Here is a 22,871-nt window from a genome sequence, read left to right as displayed (position 1 = left end):
ATATAAATATAAAGGAAACAAAATAATGAAGATGCGGGGCCATGTTGGCCTTCAAAGTTGAGCATTCCTCAACAATAATGGGAAATGGAATTTAGAGCTTGTGTTCCACGACCTAGATTCAATGATGAATGTGTTGGACCATCTCACTGGAGTTGGTGTTCAAAGAACAAAGTATTCTTGGTGGATGTTGACCTTTACAAGTGTTTTGACAAAGATGTTAAGAATATTGCATATGGGTGTAACTTGTGAATATTTCTTGACCTCTATATTGAGGTTTATAGATAGGAGAAAAATGGATGTGTACTAAACATCTAGGCATTGCTGGCTTGTCCTTGTCCATAGGTTTCTTTCCCTTTGTTGCCATTCTATCCTTTATAATGTTCCTAAGGGATTAATTGACCCAAGGGGCGAAGTAGCCTATTGATCCTCGTAGGCTATAGTCCTCAATAAAGGGGAAAACCCCAAAATACCCAATGTTTGGACAAGTTTGGGTTAGGTAGAGCAAAAAAACCAAAGTTTGGGTTTGATGTGAATTTTACTCAATTAATTAAGGAGAGAATCCCCTCAAGGAAATCAATAAATGCAAGAAGGTTGAATTCATTTGGATCATCATTGGATTGGATCATTTTGTCTTTGTTCTTCTTTGAGCCTGAGGCTCTGAGGGTCTAAGACCCTTTTTTCTTGGACTAGTTTCAGTGGAGGTGAGCCCACCATATCTAGTCTCTTTCTTCCAATTTTGGCAGTGAAAGATCCCACCCTAATTAGTTTTATTTCCTCCTTCTACTTTGTTCTGGAATAGGGTTTCTATACGAGAAGCAATGAAATATTTTTTGGACAAAGTTTGTGGGAAGACACCTAAATCACTTTGAGATTGGATGAACTGGTATTGAGGCTAAATCGTGGTCAAAGTGTAGCTTGTGGAGGATCAAATCATTAAACTATCATTTAAGGCAGACAATGCCAATTGAAGCCGAATGAGTATTTTATAAGGTTGAACGGAACCCCTGAACAGACCATGAGGTTGAACTGTTGAACAAATTCAATTGTTGACCCTCCGAAATAGATCGAAACTGATAAAATGCCTTCCAAGCTAGACCTTAACTCCCTTGAAGTCAAATGTCACATCGATGTAGGCTAATTTGTAGAACGAAATCAACACTAGCTTTCTATGGCAAGCCAAGACACCTTTTGAGGCCAGACATCAATGTTAGAGTGTTAATTTTAGGTATGTTCTATGCTAGAGCAATTTATTTAAATTTTCACAGTTAGCAATCACATCAGCATTAAAGTAAACTGCAGATAGAACATAAATATAAATCGCAGAAGACAAGCCAAGACAAGAGGACACAAGATGTGGCGCCAACCAGGGACAAACCCCACAATGTGGGGAAACCCTTGATCAATTCTTCTTTTATGTTCTTCAAAGTTCAATAGAGAAAGAGAGAGAGAGATAGTATATTTACAACAAAAGTCAACACTTTGACTTATCTAGATCTATCATAGATCATTTCGTATAATGATGAGATCAGTGGAAGACATTCTGCTTCAATTGATTCTCAAGGAGACTCCTTCACCTATCATCGTGCTACATCTGGTCCTCTTGCTGCACCACTGCGTATTGCACCATGCTGCACTAATCATGATAATCATCATGCTACCCATGTCCATGATCTTATCATGCTGCCCTTCATGTTCATGATCTTATCATGCTGCCCATACTAATATGCATCATCATCATGCTGCTGTCTTTATAGAGGTGTATTATCGTTATGCTGCTGCCCTTGCAGATGTGCATCATCATCATGCTGCTGTCCATCATGTCCATGTTCTCATTCAACTTCATGCTGCCCATGTCCATGATCTTATTCATCATCATGCTGTCCTTCATGTCCATGATCTTATCATGCTGCCCATCATGTTCATGATCTTATCATGCGACCCATACTAATGTGCATCATCATCATCATCATGTTGTCCATGCTCCATGTCATCATGCATCATTATACATCATGCAATGCATTCATACACCATGTTGCCAACAGACCTAATTTGTCATGATGTTACCTACAAGAATCATTCCTCTGCTTGCGTATAAGGTGTTACTATTTACAACGGAATAGGTGACTATATATATCAGCGTATATGTCTCCATTTAAAGCTACATATATATGCGTGTATGTCTCTATTTATTTTGGAATATCCTTATGATGAACAACGTATATGTGTCTTCAAGAACAACGTGTAAGTTAGCTTCATTGACTGCGTTGAGATGCCTTCATGACTGCGGCTACTATACTTGGAGGCCAAGTGTTACATGTTTCCTTTCACTGCGTTTTACTTCTGGACAGCATAGTGTATAAGGCTTCTTGACAGCGTGTTAGGGAGGCTTCTTGACAGCTTGTTAGGGCCTGTTCTTGACAGTAATAATTCTTTTCTTAGCTGCGTTATAGAGGCTTCCTAGATAGTGTAGATTAGGCCTCACTTTAACCACATAGGAGCTCCCTTGAAAGCGGCTAGGGCATGGCTAGGTGTCTTTGTTTGCTGCGTAGATCAACCTGCGGCTAGGGCATCACCATAAGGCTAGCATATTACTCTTGGTGTCTCTCACTCCTTCTCCAAAAACCCAAGACGTGGAGAGGAGAAGATCACTCAAGAATGTGTTCAAATGACATCAAATCCTTTTCTATTTATACCAAAAACGTATAGGTTGAATAGAAATGACGTTTGGGCTTCTTGAGCCTACGTAAGAGCTGGTTGGCTTGATAATAATTACATAATCGAAATAAATTCATATCTCCATAAATACTTATCGGAATCAGATGATCTTTGGATCAATCCTACACCTCTCGACGAGAGGGATCCAATAAAAATATTAGTTGCCATAAATAAGCCGACGCACATGGTGTTTGGCCCTAGTTGCCAATTTTAACACTCCCTCTCAACTAGGGAGAACTCCATCCGCTGATGCAGGCCTCACAGGAGAACTAATCATCCTGCTACACAGGAGAGCGAATCATCCTGTCCCACAAGAGAGCGAATCATCTTGTCCCACAGGAGAGCGAATCATCCTATCCCACAAGAGAGCGAATCATCCTGTTCCACAAGAGAATCACAGTGGTATTCATCATGTGTACTCACTGAAGAGTTTCCACAACTAGACAACTTCATACGAGGTCATACTTGTAGTTATGTATCCGGTCTTGGCTGTACTTATAACAACCGACTTCTGCTTCCTACTCATCCATGATATCGAAACAGAATCCAAAGAGAACCAGCACTAAAAAGTGCTCTAGTGACCCTCCACACTGCTTGCCCAGTCAGCGTTCGTACACTCATGCAGTTTTCATATTTCTGGCAGTGTATCTCAATCCATGAGAGATTGTGCTCGAAGATATCTCAAAAGATTCTTGGCACCAATCCAGTGAGGCTCAACCAAATATGAGCTCACCATGCTAACTGCAAAACATATGTCCGGAATCCAACTCCCTCTTACTTTTGCAAATGAGAGGATCTGCACCTGACAGAAATAGTTCGTTCGAACTTCGCATAAGGTGCTGGTATGAGAGGTCTATCATCCACAACCTTCGGGTAATGGTTTGGATTGGTTTCACTCCTAGTGAATCTCAACTTCAGCTATCAATCCTCTCATACTACGCCCGGGGTGTTTTGCTTCCAGCCATAGAGGGCTTTATTCCACCTGTGTACATGAGATTCCCATTCATGAATCTCAAACTCCACGGGTTGTTCCAAACCTGTGGACCTGCTACATGAGGGGAATGGTCCCCTTGTAAGATTTTCCTTCGGTACATCTCAGACATGTACCTTCATGCTCTTTTTGAATTCAAGCATCTTTGTCGTCATCTGACTCACAGATCTTTGGTGTTGTGTCAATGGGCATGGTCCCCAGTGGACTTCCTGCAACTTGATACAACCCTTAACTCAAAAGCATCTTTGAAAAATCTATTTTCAAACACGTACCTTTCCATCGATGAGTGCCACCCTGAAACCTTTGACTTCCATTTCCGAGATGGACACCAGGTTCTTCTTGTGATCAGGTACATCAAAGAGATTCTAGGGTTCCTTGCTTTCTTTGAAGAGTCGACCATTTCCTTGATGACCTGCATTACCAGTCATTCCTTTGATCATTGAAGATGTCCCTGGAATGATTGTTATCTTCATCAAGAGATGTGTTTCTGCCATTCGGACACTCCTTCGTATGATGACCGAATTGATTGCAACCAAGGCATCTGCCTTTTCTTCCACCCTTGGATCCGAATTTCCCAATGAAGTGATCTTTAGATGGGCCATCAGAAACTTCTGCTATGCCATTCTGATAATATGCTAAGCTTCGACTTCCCCCTTTGTGAACTTAGAAAAGAGATGTGGAACCCATTGATCCTTTGTCTTGTCCCTATTGTCTTTGGTGATTGCTCTTTCACTCTTGCTTGGACATTGTCTTCGCCTCAGCTCTGATACCATGTTAATTTTAGGTATGTTCTATGCTAGAGCAATTTATTTAAATTTTCACAGTTAGAAATCACATCAACATTAAAGTAAACTGCAGATAGAACATAAATATAAATCGCAGAAGACAAGCCAAGACAAGAGGACACAAGATGTGGCGCCAGCCAGGGACAAACCCCACAATGTGGGGAAACCCTTGATCAATTCTTCTTTTATGTTCTTCAAAGTTCAACAGAGAAAGAGAGAGAGAGAGAGATAGTATATTTACAACAGAAGTCAACACTTTGACTTATTTAGATCTAGCATAGATCATCTTGTATAACGATGAGATCAGTTGAAGACATTCTGCTTCAACTGATTCTCAAGGTGACTCCTTCACCTATCATCGTGCTGCATCTGGTCCTCTTGCTGCACCACTGCATACTGCACCATGCTGCACTAATCATGATAATCATCATGCTGCCCATGTCCATGATCTTATCATGCTGCCCTTCATGTTCATGATCTTATCATGCTGCCCATACTAATATGCATCATCATCATGCTGCTGTCCTTACAGATGTGTATTATCATTATGCTGCTGCCCTTGCAGATGTGCATCATCATCATGCTGCTGTCCATCATGTACATGTTCTCATTCAACTTCATGCTGTCCATGTCCATGATCTTATTCATCATCATGCTGTCCTTCATGTCCATGATCTTATCATGCTGCCCTTCATGTTCATGATCTTATCATGCTGCCCATACTAATATGCATCATCATCATCATCATGTTGTCCGTGCTCCATGTCATCATGCATCATTATACGTCATGCAGTCCATTCATACATCATGCTGCCAGCAGACCTAATTTGTCATGCTGTTACCTACAGCAATCCTTCCTCTGCCTGCGTATAAGGTGTTACTATTTACAGCGGAATAGGTGACTATATATATCAGTGTATATGTCTCCATTTAGAGCTACATATATCTGCGTGTATGTCTCTATTTATATTGGAATATCCTTATGATGAACAGCGTAGATGTGTCTTCAAGAACAGCGTGTAAGATAGCTTTATTGACTGCGTTGAGATGCCTTCATGACTGCACCTACTATACTCGGAGGCCAAGTGTTACATATTTCCTTTGACTGCGTTTTACTTCTGGACAGCGTAGTGTATGAGGCTTCTTGATAGCATGTTAGGGAGGCTTCTTGACAGCGTGTTAGGGTCTGTTCTTGACAGAAATAATTCTTTTCTTAGCTGCGTTATAGAGGCTTCCTAGACAGCATAGATTAGGCCTCACTTTAACCACATAGGAGCTCCCTGGACTGCAGCTAGGGCATGGCTAGGTGTCTCTGTTTGCTGTGTAGATCAACCTGCGGCTAGGGCATCACCATAAGGCCAGCGTATTACTCTTGGTGTCTCTCACTCCTCCAAAAACCCAAGACATGGAGTGGAGGAGATCACTCAAGAATGTGTTCAAATGACATCAAATCCTTTTCTATTTATACCAAAAACGTATAGGTTGAATAGACATGACGTTTGGGCTTCTTGAGCCTACATAAGCGCTGGTCGGCTTGATAATAATTACATAATCGAAATGAATACATATCTCCATAAATACTTATTGGAATCGGATGATCTTTGGATCAATCCTACACCTCTCGACGAAAGGGATCCAATAAAAATATCAGCTGCCATAAATAAGCTGACCCACATGGAGTTTTGCCCTAGTTGCCAATTTTAACATAGAGCAAATCCGGTTTTGTTCTGAGGCCACTTGTAATAGACCTGCGTACCCCTGAGGGCGTTCAATGTGTTCTAAAAAAAATACAAGGTTTTCTGAGCTATTCTGACAGTCTCAAGGTTTCGTGAGTGAGATTTGGAACTCAAAGGGTTTATCTAAGACTGTGCGAAGGATTAATCCAAGGGTTTTGATTGAGGCAGCCCGAGGTCTTCTGAAGCCAGGCGGTGATCATCCAAACAAGCCAAGTCCCTCTTGAAGTTATTCAAGAAATAATTTAAAGTCGGTGTATCTCTTGAAGCCATAGACGGGTTGCAAAGGATCTCTGAGATGATTTAGTCATTAAACTCAAACAAGACGTCGACCTCTCTCCTACATAGTATGGTTACAGCCTTGGGATAATTCGGCTGTTGTGTTAAGCCTATACGTAGCACCTCATGGTTAGCTCCTGTAGTTGAATCCGCCCTGAGATTATTGGGACATTGCTGGTCAGAATCCACAAGGGATTTGAAAACTATTATATGTGTTTACATTTGGGAAGCTAGTGTCGAACAATACAGTTCAGTTGGTAGGAGGCTAGGGTATAATTACTCGATGGTCAAACTCTGTTGGATTTGAACTTATATGGGTACTGTGGGTTGAATTATTGGATTGCATACATTGCAGTTTCAATGAATATGTAAGTAGTAGTTTAATGAGATGCAATCTGGTGCACTGCTATTGTGAAATTTTTGATATATGTACACTGCTGTTGTGTTATCTTTTTGAAATATTGGGAAACCTAGTCTAAAAATTACCCTAGATTACTACAGTGGTATCAGAGTTGGTTCTCCTACTAGCTTGGAGTGTATTTGAAGATGGGACAACTGGAAGCAATTTTTGGCAAGGAGTATGAAGAGTCTCGGAAGAAGCAGGAAGAGCAGCAAGCAGAAACTATGAAAAAATGCAATATTGGAACAGAGTGGCTCTAACAAAATTAGAGGAGTTGGACAAGGAAAATGAAGATCCTGATACTAAGAACACACAACAGAAAGCAAGTATAAAGAAATGGCATCAATTTTGGGCTAGCTGCAAGAAAAACAGATCGAGTGATACTAATGGTGAGCCCAAGATAGAAAAACAAAGTACAAAGGAAGCTAAAGCAAGGATAAAGGCATACTTGGAGAAGTGGGCATGGTTATATCCTCCAAAAAGGAATGATAAGTCTGGGCCCATGTTTAGCCCCACGAATTGTGATAATGACAACAAAGCACACGCTGATGCATTTGAGCATGACATTAGTCGTTTTACTACACATATTAAGAGCAGTATTGATGAACACAGACTGAAGTTATTGCTGATACAGGAGGGTGACATTATGAAGTTCCTGGATCATGAGAAAACCCCTGAACAAAAGGGTCAATCTTTAGGGGACAGTCAGGTTTTTTATCTACAAGGCGATGTAATCAAGAGAGGACCAATCATAGCTGAATATGTGCATGCTCAAGCCAGAGATCATAAAAGTAGTGGCAAGCAACAATGTCTGCCACATATAGAACGAAAGTTAAGTGGATCATCATCAATTAACAGGATTAATATCACACAGTCTACTAATGGCATTCACAGGCAATCAAATTCAGTAGGCTTAGCTTTGAATTTCTTTAAATGGGCCAAATTACAGCAATATCATCATACTGACATGCTATATAAACAACCAAAAAAATGTCTACACAATATTTGCTTATGGAAGGCTAGATACTAGAGGACACACAAACTTCACAATATAAAGAATAGGTTGGAGTAATAAAGTAGATAAGCTGGAATATTATAATGATGAGAACAGAGCAATTCTTGGTTTAAATGGGCCAGTTAGAATAGATACTGATTCTGATGAAAAAATGCAAAATATAGAGAATGAAAAGCAACAAGTGTTTGGAGCTAATGGAGAAATTTTTTCAGGAATGGATGGTATAATGTCTGCTTAGCAAGCTGTCATCCAACTTCATTCCATAGTTATCAAAACTGGGCCGGTCATTGAACTGGTAGACCCCCCGGACCAGGAACCAGTTAGAATTGAACAGAAACCGGTAAAAATACTGTTCAACCAAAAACACATAAAATATTCACATTTTAAAGAAAAACATATATATTTTCATGTGCATCCATATGAATCCAAACCATTTATACACAAATAAGCGAAGTTCTCATTTATATAGCATGTAAGGGTGCACATAACCAAAATAGCACTGAGTGCAATCCATCTCTAAACCGAAAATACATCAGCAAACAAGCTCCACATGGCCTCCAACATTCAAAAAAATTTATGCTACAACAAATACCCAGATATCATCAAAATCATTGCCTATAGTGGGATCTTCGTCATCAATATCACCCTCTAAGCATTAAAATAAGATAGAAAAAGCATAGCATGTCAAGTCAAGATTTTATTTGAGTGATGGGTACTTTTTTTAGTAGGCTCTTGGTAGAGGAGTTCAACAACCAATGCCACTAACATCAAGGTACATAGAGGGCTTGGTGCTCTTGACTAAATACTAATTCCATACCCTCGTACATGACAAAATCCAATGTAGCGTTGCAATCCCCTCAATCCTTAAATCTTGGAAAACTGTTAAGTCTGCTGGATTTTGAATGAGATCTAAAATTCTACTTTCTTCATATGAAATCCAATGAGGTCAGAACCACTCTCAAACATCCTGAGTCATTTCATGATAATGTTAAAAATTAAAGTAAAAGGAATCCTTTTACTTTAAGAATTTAACATTACCATGAATTGCATAGCATTAGTAGGGCAATATGGTCAAATACTAGGCTTTTCTTGCCATAAATCATTTCTTTTTTTGAAAAAAAATTATGTTCAAAGGGTCCTTGGCAACAATGTACAAAACTGGCCGGTTCAATGAAAAAGGCCGGTTTGGTACCGAACCAACCAGTTTTGTAAATGAACCAGCAGGTTCGATACCGAACCGGCCAAAAATGGTTTAGGTCACCGGTTTGAACTGGTTTTGGCCTCAAACCAGTGAGACCGACCAGTTCAAATTGGTTCGGTCCGGTCTTGATAACACTGCTTCATTTAACATTGCAAATAACAATTATTACATGGTTAAAGCTCTTATTAATTGCTTTGTCAAAGCCCATGAAGCACACAAATCAGATCCTCTTGGTTCAATACTGCCAACAACTTAAAGGAAGTTTGTCGAGTCATGACATGTATTTTACTTAGGCTATTGATTCTCTATTCTTTACACATGAGGGTCTACAACAAGCATGTGCACCTATTTACGATGTTCCATCTTCTCTTGATGTTCTCCTCACAGGAACTTATCATTGAAGATATGGGTATGCAAACAATGCTTTTTAGGGAAGAGGAAGAGCTAGTCTTGCCAAAGCTAGACACACTGTTATAATCACGATTGCTTGAAGTATCTCTTCCAAAAGAAATTTCTAGTGTAACTATGTCTGATGATAGAGTAGTACTTCATGTTGAAGGGGAATTCAAAGTTCAACTTACCCTAGGCTATCATGGGCACCTAGAATTGCTTGTAGGTGAGAGGAGTGGACCCCTAAAACTCACCAAAATGCAAAGGTTTAGTACTGAAGATGATCTGGAACACAAAATGGCTGCAATGGAAAGTCCATTGGCAATATTATATTTTGTATTGCATGAGTTTTGCATTGCATTAGTAATGTATACTGTGTTAAGATAGGTAAAGACTTTAAGACAAGTTAAGTGGAAAGATGCAATCTGCTTTGACCTTATATCTAACAATAGCTTAGGATAAGGAGCCAATATTGGTCACACTCAAGTCCCTCCGGATGGAGAAACTGATACCAGTGGGTCGTAACGGTGACTGGAGTTTTAGTTGCCACCGTTGGTGCCACTTCTGTTGAGAAGGGAGTTGAGGGGCTAGGGCAAGTAAAATATGGCTCCCACCTTCGCGAAAATAGCTGCTGGCTCAGTGTCGTCTGCTTCTGGAGGGCAAGCTGCTGCCCATATTGTCAGTGAAGCCCCAGCGCCCACTATCCAGGTGGTCCAGGCCTCACTCGATGAGGCTTTGAAGTTTTCTGAAAGTGCCCTAATTTGTCGGTTCAATGGTTTATGGCCGCGGCTAACAGCTCTCCACAATTGGATCTCGGAGGTATGGAAGCCTGTCATTTCTGATGAAATTAATATCTACCCCTGTGCTAGAGGTTTCTTTATAATAGATTTTGAAAACCCTGAAAGCAGACAATGCATTCTAGATTCCGGCCCTTGGTTTTGGGAAAAATCAGGCCTATTCATGAAGCCATGGTACCCAGCGTTCGATCCCTCAACAGCAGTGATAACCTCAGCACCAGTTTGGGTGAGATTGCCAAGCTTACCCTTGCATCTCTGGAATCTCTCCTCGCTAAAAGCCATTGGAAATGCAATTGGGAAATTTTACTGCAGGTGCCCAGAAACAGAGGAATATGCCAGAACCACCTATGCACGCATTTGTGTGGAAATGGACTTCAGTGCCGGATTCCCAGCGGAAATAAACCTAACAAGTAAAGATTATGTATGGAACCAGAAACTCGATTATGAAAGTGTCCTCTTCCGATGTCGATCGTGCTTTGAGACAGGCCATCTAGCCAAAAATTGCCCAAAAGCCTCCGAGAAAAATCCCGGTAGAAAAAACCACCACAGATCTACTTGGTGGGAAGGAGCACAAAAAGAACACTACACTGTCATCAAAGAAGAATACTCTAGAGAAAACTCTGAATCACAAGAAATTGGGCAAGACAGAAACAACTCTCACGACAAGCATGGAGAAAGCCCTGCCCAACAACAAAAAAGTGCACTCAACGACTCCTCAAGCATCAACAGTGATGAAGATTCAAATACCATACAAAATAAATCTTCATTTAACAGCCAAGCAGATCTCCTAGACCAAACTTCTTCTCCGACTATCTTCAAAAGGATGAACACAATAGATTGCGAAGCTAAGACACCAATGTCCCAAGAACCAGAAGAGATGAAGGAGATGCAAGATAGAGGAAGTTGGAAGACCGTAGAGAAAAAAAAGAAAGCTACAACACCAATCTCGCCAAGAAAGACGAGGAGCCAGACAATTAAAAACTAAAAATATTATAGGTTCGATAGACCAATTTGGTTTCAGTGGACGGTAACCACTATCATCATCATCATCATCAAAAACTCCTGGTAGAAAAGTCATGTACTGGTTGGATCCTATTATAGGGATTGGAGGGGCTGATTCAGGTTGCATGCCTTTTCTCAAAATTAAACCAGGACAAGATCAACATTATCAGTTCTCATAATACCTTTTTGATAGACCCCAAGACTGGGAATGAAGTTGAGTTTGTGCTTGACCAAAGTTGTATAGATGTAGAGCGTTTATTGTTGAGGGCTATCTCTTGCAACATACATACTCATATTTTGGAAGTTCAGAGAGTGCTCATGAGTAACAGTCAGCTTTGCCAAGTTGAGGATGATATTATTTTGAAGCATCATGAGAATGATTATGATATGGCATTAAATAAGATATTAGGCTGTTCGCAAGAAAGTACTAAAGTTGATGTTGGGGAACTTGGCGAGGAAGTATTGTGTGTTTGGCATATGGGCAATGTTACGTGACTCTTGGAATTAACATTAGGAATAAACATTTTCTTCTAACTTCTTCTAGGAATCTTATTTTGTTTGCGATTACAGAATGTGAAGAGGCATTGAATCAGGGTAGTCTGACACCTACTGAAGTGTTCATTAGTGTCCGTAACAAGATTATTTTGCAACTTTTTGCATCTATTGGAAGACTCTTGGGCCTAAAGGTGTATGAAAAGGGTCTTGCTACATCCAAAATACCAAAATCAATTATTGTAGGATCATATTTCTTGCTCATGGGTTTTCCAAATTGTGGCGACTCCACTGGGGAAGAGACAAACTTGCAGAATCAGATTTATGAAAGGTTGATACCACCAACTACAGACAATATGGAATTGATGCAACAACGATACATGCCATTGCTTGAGGACAACCAATGTTGGGAAGGGGGGACTGTAATGTTTTCGAGGGATTAATTAGCCCAATGGACGAAGTAGCCTTTCGATCCTCGTAGGCTATAGTCCTCGATAAAGGGGAAAACCCCAAAATACCCAATGTTTGGGTTAGTTTGGGGCAGCTGGGGCAGAAAAACACAAAGTTGGGGTTTGATGTGAATTTCACTCAATTAATTAAGAAGAGAATCCCCTTTAGGAAATCTATTAATACAAGAGGGTTGAATTCATTTGGATCATCATTGGGTTGGATCATTTTGTCTTTGTTCTTCTTTGAGCGTGAGGCTCTTAGGGTCTAAGACCCCTTTTTCTTGGACTAGTTTTGGTGGAGGTGATCCTACCCTACCTAGTCTCTTTCTTCTAATTTCGGTGGTGAAAAATTCCACTCTAATTGGTTTTATTTCCTCTTTCTACTTTGTTTTGGTACAAGGTTTCTATACGAGGAGCAGCGAAATATTTTTTGGACAAAGTCTGTGGCAAGACACCTAAATCACTTGGAGATTGGAGAAATTGGTACTAAGGATAAATCATCGTCAGAGCGTAGCTTGTTGAGGATCAAATCATTAAGGTAGACGAAATACCAATTGAAGTCGCTTAAGTATTTTTTGAGGCTGAACAAAACCCCTAAACATACCCTGAGGCTGAATTATGGAATAAATTCAATTGTTAACCCTCTGAAATAGACTGAGACTGATAAAAGGCCTTCCAAGCGAGACCGCAACTCCCTTGAAGTCAAACATCACATCTTTAAAGGCTAATTTGTAGAATGGAGTCAACGCTAGTGTTTTGTGGTAGACCAAGACACCTTTTGAGGCTAGATGTCACTGTTAGAGCAAATATGGGTTTGTTCCAAGGCCACTTGTAGTTGACCCGCATCTCCCGGAGGGTGCTCAATGTGTTTTGAATTAAATACGATAGATTTTTCTAAGGTCATGTCTATTTCAACAGACTCAAAGTTTTGTGAGTGAGATTTGGAACTCGAAGGGTTATCTGAGACTGCGCAAAGGATTAATCCAAGGGTTTTGACTGAGGCAACCCGAGGTCTTCTGAAGCTAGGTGGCGATCATCCAAACAAGTTAAGTACCTCTTGAAGTTATTTGGGGAATAATTTAAACTCTGTGTTTCTCCTAAAGCCATAGACGTGTCGCAAAGGATCTCTGAGATGATCTGATGATTAAACTCAAACATGGCTTCGACCTCTCCGCTACATAATGTGGTAACTTCCCTAGGATAATTCAACCACTGTGTAAAGCCTATACCCAACACGTTGTGGTCAACTTCTTGTAGCCGAATCCACCTTGACATTATTGCGATACTGCTGGTCAGAATCCATAAGGGATTTGAAAACTTTTGTATGTGTTTACAGTTGGGAAGCTAGTGTAGAACATTACAATTCAGTTGGTAGGAGGCTAGGGTATAATTACTCTATGCTCAACTTTATTGGATTTGAACTTATATGGGTACTGTTGCTTGAATTATTGGATTGAATACATTGCAGTTTCAATCATTGTATGAATAGTAATTTACTAGTATCTAATCTGGTGCACTGCTATTGTCAAACTATTGATATTTGTACATTATTGTTGTGTTATCTTTCTGAAATATTGGGAACCCTAGTAAAAAAATTACCCTAGATTACTACATCCTTTCCATCTTTTATGCATTGAACTATCATCCCCAAGCTTTTCTTGCTTAGGTGTTTGCATTCTTGGTACCACAAGAACTTATTGAGCTAATAGGTAATGAGGGAGAGTTGTCTTTTCTTAGCGAAGGGGCTAGTAGAGAAAGGGTCATGGTTAGGGCCCATGTAGCAAGGATAAGGTACATAGAACAAGAGCAAGGTCAAAGGGCAAGTAGGATGGTTTGAGAAGAACCTAAGTGCGAAAATGAAGTAACTTGGGGATGAGAGAAAGAAAAGGGAAGGGATTTAGTAGGGACTAGGATCCATGTCTCGAAATTCTTAAGTCTTAGGGGTTTGCAAATAGTGGAGGCAAAATACCCATGGAAATGCCCTAGATCATAGGTTTGGGCATGTTGCCACAAAATCTAGTAGGCTTGGTGCAAAGCCTAGTGGGTGGGGCCAGACCTTATGGCAACAAGAGAAAGAGTTTCCACTGTAACCTTAACAACCTTTCTCCTGCTTTTTAGTGGAATCAAACCACAAGGGAGGCCTCCCTAAATCACCTAAAGGATGTTCTAATGCTATGGCTCATGGTGATGAATAAAGGTCTATAATATTGGATAGAGTACCCTCAATGCCTAAGATGAGCTACGTTTTCAATACTATGGTTCAAATATTCTATACCTACATTGATAATAAGGATGGTTTAAGTTAGGGTTTGGATGATATACAATGAAAGGATATTCAATGTCATATAATAACGCTAGAAATAATCTAAAAATGATATTCAACAATAAAGGGTTAAATATCTTCTAGTAAAGACTAGGATTTGACTAAGAAGCTTATTTCTATGGTTGTTAGGTGTGCATAACAACAAAAATAGGGTGAAATTGACCCTAATTAGGAGGGCACAACCATGCACTATTCTATATTTTGCTTTGAAATAATTTATAGATGTGAATCCTAATTTATGAGCGACATTCATCCACAAAATTAGCTTTAATGCATAAATCAATCCTAGAAACCCTAGCAACTGCCTTAGACGTCTAGGAGAGAGAAAAAGAAGATGAAATTTAGAAAAGTTTAAGGATGATCAACACTTTAACAATTAGTGCCTTATCATACTAGGGTTTATTGGAGTTTGTAGGGTTAAACTTGACGGGATAAATCTCGATGGAGTAAGGGGGGATGGCTTTGGCATCTAGTTTCAAAACTTTAACTATTACTCTTGTGAGGGGAGAAATTAAATATAGGGCTTGCACGTTAAGATTTTCCCTATAGGCCTTAGAGAGAACAATTTTACATGCAATGATGTAGTAAGATTTTAGCAATAGTTAAGCATTTAGTCGTGGCATAAAGAGAAACCCTACTTTAAACAATTAACATGCAAAATATCAACGATAAGACATTAAACTTAAAAATTTATCCATAAAAGACACTTCTTTTAATCCTAGAATAATGTTTCCATGCAAAAATCACATCCACAAGAAAGACAAACCAATAAATATCACATCTTTCCCATAGTAGTGAAAAACACTAGTTCACACTCTCTTAGAGAGGAAAAGAATGTAATGTGTGATGATGACAAAATGAAATGAGGGGAGTCTCTATTTATATGAGACTCATCCCACAAGATAGAGGTTACAGGGCAACGTCATAGCTCAAAAGCATAACAAAAGATGCCATATATGCCGACACATGTGGGAGAAAGGGCTCTTCTGTTGAAAAGTGTAACTAGGTTCGGTCTTCATAATGACATGTAATTATGATTTTATGTAATGAGATGTAAAGAAGAAAAATAAAATTATTATATTGACTTGCTTCATGGGTTTCATGAGCAAGAGATTTTGTTTTTGAGTCAAGACTCCCATTGAGAGTCTTTAGGAATTATTTGTCATCTAGTCATAAAATGATAGTCATTGTCATGTAATGAAGTCATGTTACACTTGTAAAAGGTCAAATTTGTCTATGCAAAATATCTTCCAAGACCTTGTCATTTACCCTCTTCAAGTCGGCCTAACTACAAGTAATCATGTTGGCCTAAAGGACACAAGGAAAGGTGTATATATAAGCCACACTCGGCCTCACTTAGAGCAAGAAACTCGATAAGCATTTGGTGAAGAAGTGCGAAGAAGAAGAACTACAAAGAGAAGTGCGAAGAAGTGATAAGGCGAGTTTCTTCTCGACAGCAAAGGAATTTTCTTCTGGGCAACGAAGGAAGGATTCTTCTAGATACTTGTTTTGGGTAATTGAGATAGACATCTAGAGACTAAGATTCTCTAGAGGAAGCAAGTGAGATCATAGAGACTGAGTTTCTCTAGGAGAAGTTGAGAAGTAGCAGTGTGAAGTATAGAGATCGAGTTTCTCTAGAAGGAGTCAAGGAGAGAAGTTCGAAGAAAGTCGAGAAAGGGAAGAGGCAGAGCATCAAGGTTAGTGACAAGGTTTTTGGGAGGATACTAGAGTCAAGGGTCTTTGTCATGGTCTTGGTATTCATCAATTGAAGATCTAGAAGAAGAATTTTTGATCAGGTTTTCCTTTCAAGATGTGAGAGGTTTTGGCCCTGGCTGACAAGCCTACATACTATGTCACTTGTCTTTTATTGTGCATGTTGGTAATTGCCTTGATGAAAAGAACACAAGAATAACATAACAAAGAAAAGACTATAAGCTAAGAAGTAAAAGTATATCACAAGCAATTATCAAGTAGAGAAATCTTTTAACTATTCATGTCCTAGATTTCTCAACATGGTGTCAAAGCTTAGCTGTTGAAGTCAAGAAGGGGCATTCAAAGCAAGTAGACACACGTGAATCGAGCTTCAAAGAGGGGTCAAAGCAAGTCAAAGAACACCAAGCAAGAAATCAAGATCTACTCAAACCCTAGATCGAAGAAATATACTCTAGCAAGAGTCTTGAAATTATCTTCAAGAAGGAAGCAAGAAGAAAGACCAAAACCCTAGAAGCACTTCAGAGATCATCACTCGTACATCACCAAAGAAGTGGAAAATATTCAAATCTAAGGAAGGTTAGATCAAAAGGCAATCTTCTCTCTATTGAAGCAAGAATCTCATTTGGAAGAAAATCATCCTAAAGAAGGCAGTCTTCTCTCGTCAAAGAAAGAACCTTCTTAAAAGGATCATTTGAAGCAACAAGTTCATCACCAGGTTGAAGATTCTATCTTCACAAGTAAGTACATTTTTATGATAATCTAGTAAAATGATGCCATGTTTCAAGGAGAACCATAAGCTGGGTGGGATATCAAACTTCCTTACATGGAAAAGAAGGATAGACATAGTCATCGAAGTAAATGAAGTCATTGATCATGTCCATGGAAAGGTCTCCAAGCCATCCAAAGAACAAACATTATCTGAATACATGGAAAGGGATCTCAAGGCTCAAAAGATTCTTAAGGAATTTATTAAAGGTCCTCTCATTCCCCATGTAGCTGAGCTGGAGACATCTAAAGTAATATATGATAAGCTAGTAGAACTTTTCACTGAAAACACGATAGAAAAGATCATATCACTTAGATCTAATCTATATAAATTGAAGGTGTCAAAGGATGAAGGGATATCATCATGCCCTTCAAAAGCATCTCAAATAGAAGGTCAATTGCAAGATCTAGGAGGGATGGTATCTGATAACGAAATGATATCCATTATTCTAAATGCATTGACTAATGAACAAGGTAACCTCATATCTACTAGGGAAGAGGAAGCCATCCCATTCATCAAATTATGGTCTCTCTGCAAGGCAAAAGAAGACAGGTTGAAGAAAGAAAGTAACAAAAGATCAGATAGAAGGGATCAATCAGTGACAAGAAGAAAAGGGAAATTTGGAAAGTTTGGTCCTCCAAAGAAAAAGAAGAACATGGCTAAGGAAAGATGCTATGGTTGTCAAGAACTTGGGCACTATAGAAGAGATTGTCCTAAATGCAAGTGGGACAGGGAAGAAGCCCATGTTATTGAGGAAGTGAAAGAACCTGAGACAAAGAAGCTTTAGAAGGAAGAAGCAAAAAGGTCTTGACTATGACTAAGATGATCTTCTTCACTAGAAGGTACTTTCCACTTGTAATTTATATATAGGAAGCAATGTAAATAAAATAGGATGCATCAGATTAGAAAATAGCATTATGATAGAAGCATTAGAAGTAAGAGCTCGTGACATGGGAAGCAAAAAGGATGTTTGGAATAAATGGGAGCTCTTAGAAACCTCATTAAAACCTCAAGTGATACTTATAGAAAGAAGTAGAGATCATCGATTGGGATCATCATACAATAGTCAATAAGGAAACATATGCTGGGTGAGGATGTGAAAGATCCTCAAGATTCTCTGACAGAATCCTCATCAAAGGATTCACCGATCTAAAAGAAAAGCAAGAGTTTCATCAAGAATTCCAACTTGTGGGATTCAAGGGATGATGGTATGATGACATAACAAAGTAGGTCTAATGGATAAAGTTCTCTCGTTCAAATGAAGCTGCTACAGAAATCTAGATGACCGAAAGGAAAGATGAGGTATGTATGCTTACATAGGTTATTATGGAAGTCATGTCATATGGTTGCAAATAATATGGATCACTATTTCCATCTTGGGAAATATGATCAAGAGAAGAAGGATCTCCTCCTCCGAAAGATTGCAGAAAGGCATAAGTCACACTAGATGAAATCAACATAATATGTTCTCATATAAATCATGAGGAAGTTGACCATTAGAAGCTCCTGAGAATGAAGTGTGTGAAAATAAAGGAAGAGATCATGAAAATATGCAACAAAGGTAGAAGGCATTCAACATCCGAGACTAAGAAGAGTTGACTAGAATATCTCCCCGAAAGATATGAAGACTTTGATAGGAGTCAGAAAAAGATGGAGACCCTTGACAATGGATATCTTTGGGAAATGTGTCAATTTGTGTACAGGATGCTGATACCTACACGAAGATATCATGATGAAAGACCATCACAAAGGTAATTTTGATTTAAGTGTTCATCCCTTATTTTTGTACTAATATCTGGATGGGCTTATGTAGGACTGCCAAAGGGAAATTTGTGGATGACTTCCAAGAGAACCATATAGAAGGATGTAAGATCCTTCCAGAAAATATGGCATCAAAGAAAGCAGAATGACATAAAGCAAAGCCAGATGGAAAATCTGATGGATCACTTTCTGATGAAATGAGGACATGGCTAACTCATGGATGAAAGTGATGGATGGTCTGTGCCCTATGAAGAAGTCCCTCAAAGATGAAGACTCCATGAAAAAATAAGTGTATTACATTGAAGAAGAGAGGAGTTCTTCAAGCAACTGGTTGTTCCACATGAGGAGCTGCTGTAGGTCCCTAGTTAAGAGAGAGCCTAAAAAGAAGTTTCTTACTTGGAAGAAACTTGGAATTCCTAAGCCAAGAGGGAGCTTAGGTACATTCCTTTTTGGTAGGAATGAGTACATTCCTTTATTGGAAGATGTCCTCCCTATTTGAGAGGGAGAGATAAACATGTCATTCTAGTCTTCGCCTAGGAAGACAGAATGGAGGATTGGGTAATCATTTGGCATCCGATATTCTTTGAGGATGAGATAGGGCATCCAATATAAGAGTAGTCATGGAGGACCGATATTCTTTGAGGGTTGGGGAGTCCAAGATAAGAATAGTCCTCATGGAACACACCCTGAGTACCCGGGTAGGGGATGTTCTGAGAGAGACAATGATGAGAGTGTCTATAAATCATTGGTCTCACTAGAATTGAGCTTAGGTCTTGTGGAGATAAGGAGCTGTTAGGCCTTGCTATGTATCAATGCTGGTTGATATGATGCTATACAAATGAGATACCAATCCGAATTCTTCTCATGAGAAATTCTTCAAATTGAGAAAGTCCAAGTACCATTATGAATACCTCCCTAGTTAAGAGGGAGTGTTGAAAAGTGTAACTAGGTTCGGTCTTCATAATGACATGTAATTATGAATTTATGTAATGAAATATAATGAAGATAAATAAAATTATTATATTGACTTGCTTCATGGGTTTCATGAGCAAGAGATTTTGTTTTTGAGTCAAGACTCCCATTGAGAGTCTTCATTGTCATGTAATGAAGTCATATTACACTTTGTAAAAGGTCAAATTTGTCTATGTAAAGTATCCTCCAAGACCTTGCCACTTATCCTCTTCAAGTAGGCCTACGACAATGGAAGAAACTAGTAGAAGTCGGCCTAACTACAAGTAATCATGTCTGCCTAAAGGACATGAGGAAAGGTGTATATATAAGCCACACTCGGCCTTACTTAGAGCAAGAAACTCGATAAGCATTTGGTGAAGAAGTGCGAAGAAGAAGGGCTACAAAGAGAAGTGCGAAGAAGTGATAAGGAGAGTTTCTTCTGGGCAACAAAGGAAGTTTCTTTTGGGCAGCGAAGGAAGGATTCTTCTAGATACTTGTTCTAGGTAACTGAGATAGAGATCTAGAGACCAAGATTCTCTAGAGGAAGCAAGTGAGATCATAGAGATCGAGTTTCTCTAGGAGAAGTCGAGAAGTAGCAGTGTGAAATATAGAGACCGAGTTTCTCTAGAAGGAGCCGAGGAGAGCGGTTTGAAGAAAGTCGAGAAAGGGAAGAGGCAAAGCATCAAGGTTAGTGACAAGGTTCTTGGGAGGATACTAGAGTCATGGGTCTTTGTCATATGGTCTTGGTACTCATCAATTGAAGATCTAGAAGAAGAAGAATTTTTGATTGGGTTTTCCTGTCAAGAGGTGAGAGGTTTTGGCCCTGGCTGACAAGCCTACATGCTGTGTCACTTGTCTTTTTATTGTGCATGTTGGTAATTGTCTTGATGAAAAGAACACAATAATAACATAACGAAGAAAAGACTATAAGTTAAGAAGTAAAAGTATATCACAAGCAATTATCAAGTAGAGAAATCTTTTAACTATTGATGCCCTAGATTTCTCAACATCCTCAACTAGGACATCATCATCTAACTGAGCTCTAAATGCCACTAATAAGAGTCATGTGGGCTAATGAGTGCTCCATACTTCATCTTGTAGCTCCAAGATCATGGTCATGCATCTAAAGTGCTTCCATCCATGACATCATCTCCATGGTGCCCATGTCACCCTCTAAAGGGAAAGAGGGGTGGCGTGACATTGTCCTACTCAAACGTTGGGGCTATTAAGTGATGTACATGCCCTCCTTTGTCATCTCAAGGATAGCCATCATCATTTGGGTTCCAGAACAAATAACACCCATCAAATAGTGTTAAGGCTAGCCTGAGGGCGTCCTGGGTCCACTGGGCACATCATCAATATCTCCAACACCAAGCTTCGTGGGCTTGGCGTTTCAACATTTCGAGGTACCTCAGAGTGTCAAGCATCATGTGGAGCCATAAAGTAGCCCAATGCTATGCTCTGGATAGGCAATGTTGCATTAACAAGGTCATATTCTCTCTCTGGAATGGGTAAAGTGACCTTTGCAATGTCGCTGTAATCATCTCAAGAGGCCTCTATTATGTGATGAAACCACCTAACAAAATCCTCTCAAGATCAAGTAAAAATCAACAATCATTAGGTACTATTAGGTTATGAAAATGAATATGGATAAGGCAAATAATAATAATAATAATAATAATCATGAAAAATGATGAAAGGGCATGTCTCAAAAGACATTACTCCTTGTTGTAACACTGCCTCCCACCCCCTTAGCTTAAACCAGCTTAGTGGATGGTGTTACTTTCATTAACCTGACCTCCATAGTCTTGTCATGGAAATGGGGTCACAAAATTCTTCTTTCCTCAACTTTATTAAAACTTAGAATAAGCACCACCATTGTGTCTGGCTTGTCAAGAGCTTGCTAGTGATATAAATTTTATCAACATCCGACACTCGGATCAAAAGTTATGGCCGTTTAAAGTTTGGCCCATAAACCCCTTGCCATGTCAGCAAGGTACTGCCACGTGGCTCTCCACCTCATCCAGGTGGTCCACATCATCCTACCATACCATTATGCATTTTTTGTGCCATGTGGCACTTGCCATGTCACCATTTTACTCAAGTCACATTAGACCCACCCAATAACATGCTTTGCAACAATTTCCCATTATAATGATTTTTGGAACTTCAGGCACCACAACATATGGCACATGCTAGCCTTCATCGAACCCATGAACCCCAAACAGAACAGAGCTCCGTATTGGTCCGTACCCTAAACTAGCTTGGGTGCCACCGAACTAGACCTTAACTTGTTTTGCACACAATTTACGTTATAACTAAAAGTTAGGGCAGGGCTTCAGGCCCGCAACACAAAGCGTTTGCCAAACCTTCCTTGAGCCCCTAAACCTCGAACTAGTTTGGAAACCTCTAATAGCTTGGCAACGCTGAAGAGTTTGGCAACCTTGAACTACTTGGTCCCTGGCCCACATTCGGGCCGCAATCCCCCGTGCACTCAGTGCACTTCGGGCCTAAACCAACCTTGCGCACTCAACGCACTTCATGCCTCTTGAAGACCCAAACTCCTGCCTTCACTAGTTAGTTTGGCCCTGAACTAACCTGTCCCACTTTGGGTTCGGCCCAAATGCATTGGCTCTTGGCCAGTTCAACCCTGAACCTCCCGAACTTAGCTAATTCAACCTGAAAGCTGCTTCTATGGGCCTAAAATCCCTTTAACTCAGAAATCGCCGCTAGGTTTTTCTACAGCTCTGTTAGGGATTTTACCAAGGTTCTTCTCAGAGCCTGGTCATGCCCAAAAGCATGCTTAAACATGGAAACTCATTCCCCCATGCAATCAAGATGCTTTCAAGGGTAAAACACCAACAAATTGACACAATCATAAGACATGAATTCAGCTAGACACTCAGGCATTATCACAACCAACTCTTGAAAAACAACACTCTTGTGAACTTTTGTAACTACCACACTAGACTTGACTAGCTTGTCCATGCATAAGATACCATTCCATGCAATGAAGGCAATCACCAATAAGCAAACAAAGACCATAAAAACCATGATAACATATTTAACACATGGAAACAACCTGACTCCCATCTGCAAAGGCTCCAT

General features: G+C 39.7%; 1 protein-coding gene and 1 pseudogene across 1 annotated transcript in view; both read left to right on the top strand.

The window, feature by feature from the left end:
• LOC149228259 (uncharacterized) overlaps positions 1 to 22,871 on the top strand; it is a 142,761-nt gene that overhangs the window by 96,402 nt on the left and 23,488 nt on the right. The gene's annotated exons all lie outside the window — the stretch shown is intronic.
• On the top strand, positions 9,326 to 12,046 carry LOC149228260 (mediator of RNA polymerase II transcription subunit 14 pseudogene; annotated as a pseudogene).

This window comes from Pinus tabuliformis, chromosome J, assembly GCF_031772625.1.
Source record: "Pinus tabuliformis cultivar Carrire ecotype Pingquan chromosome J, CPIR1, whole genome shotgun sequence".
Lineage (NCBI taxonomy): Eukaryota > Viridiplantae > Streptophyta > Pinopsida > Pinales > Pinaceae > Pinus > Pinus tabuliformis.
This window is presented reverse-complemented; position numbering and strand designations above follow the sequence as displayed.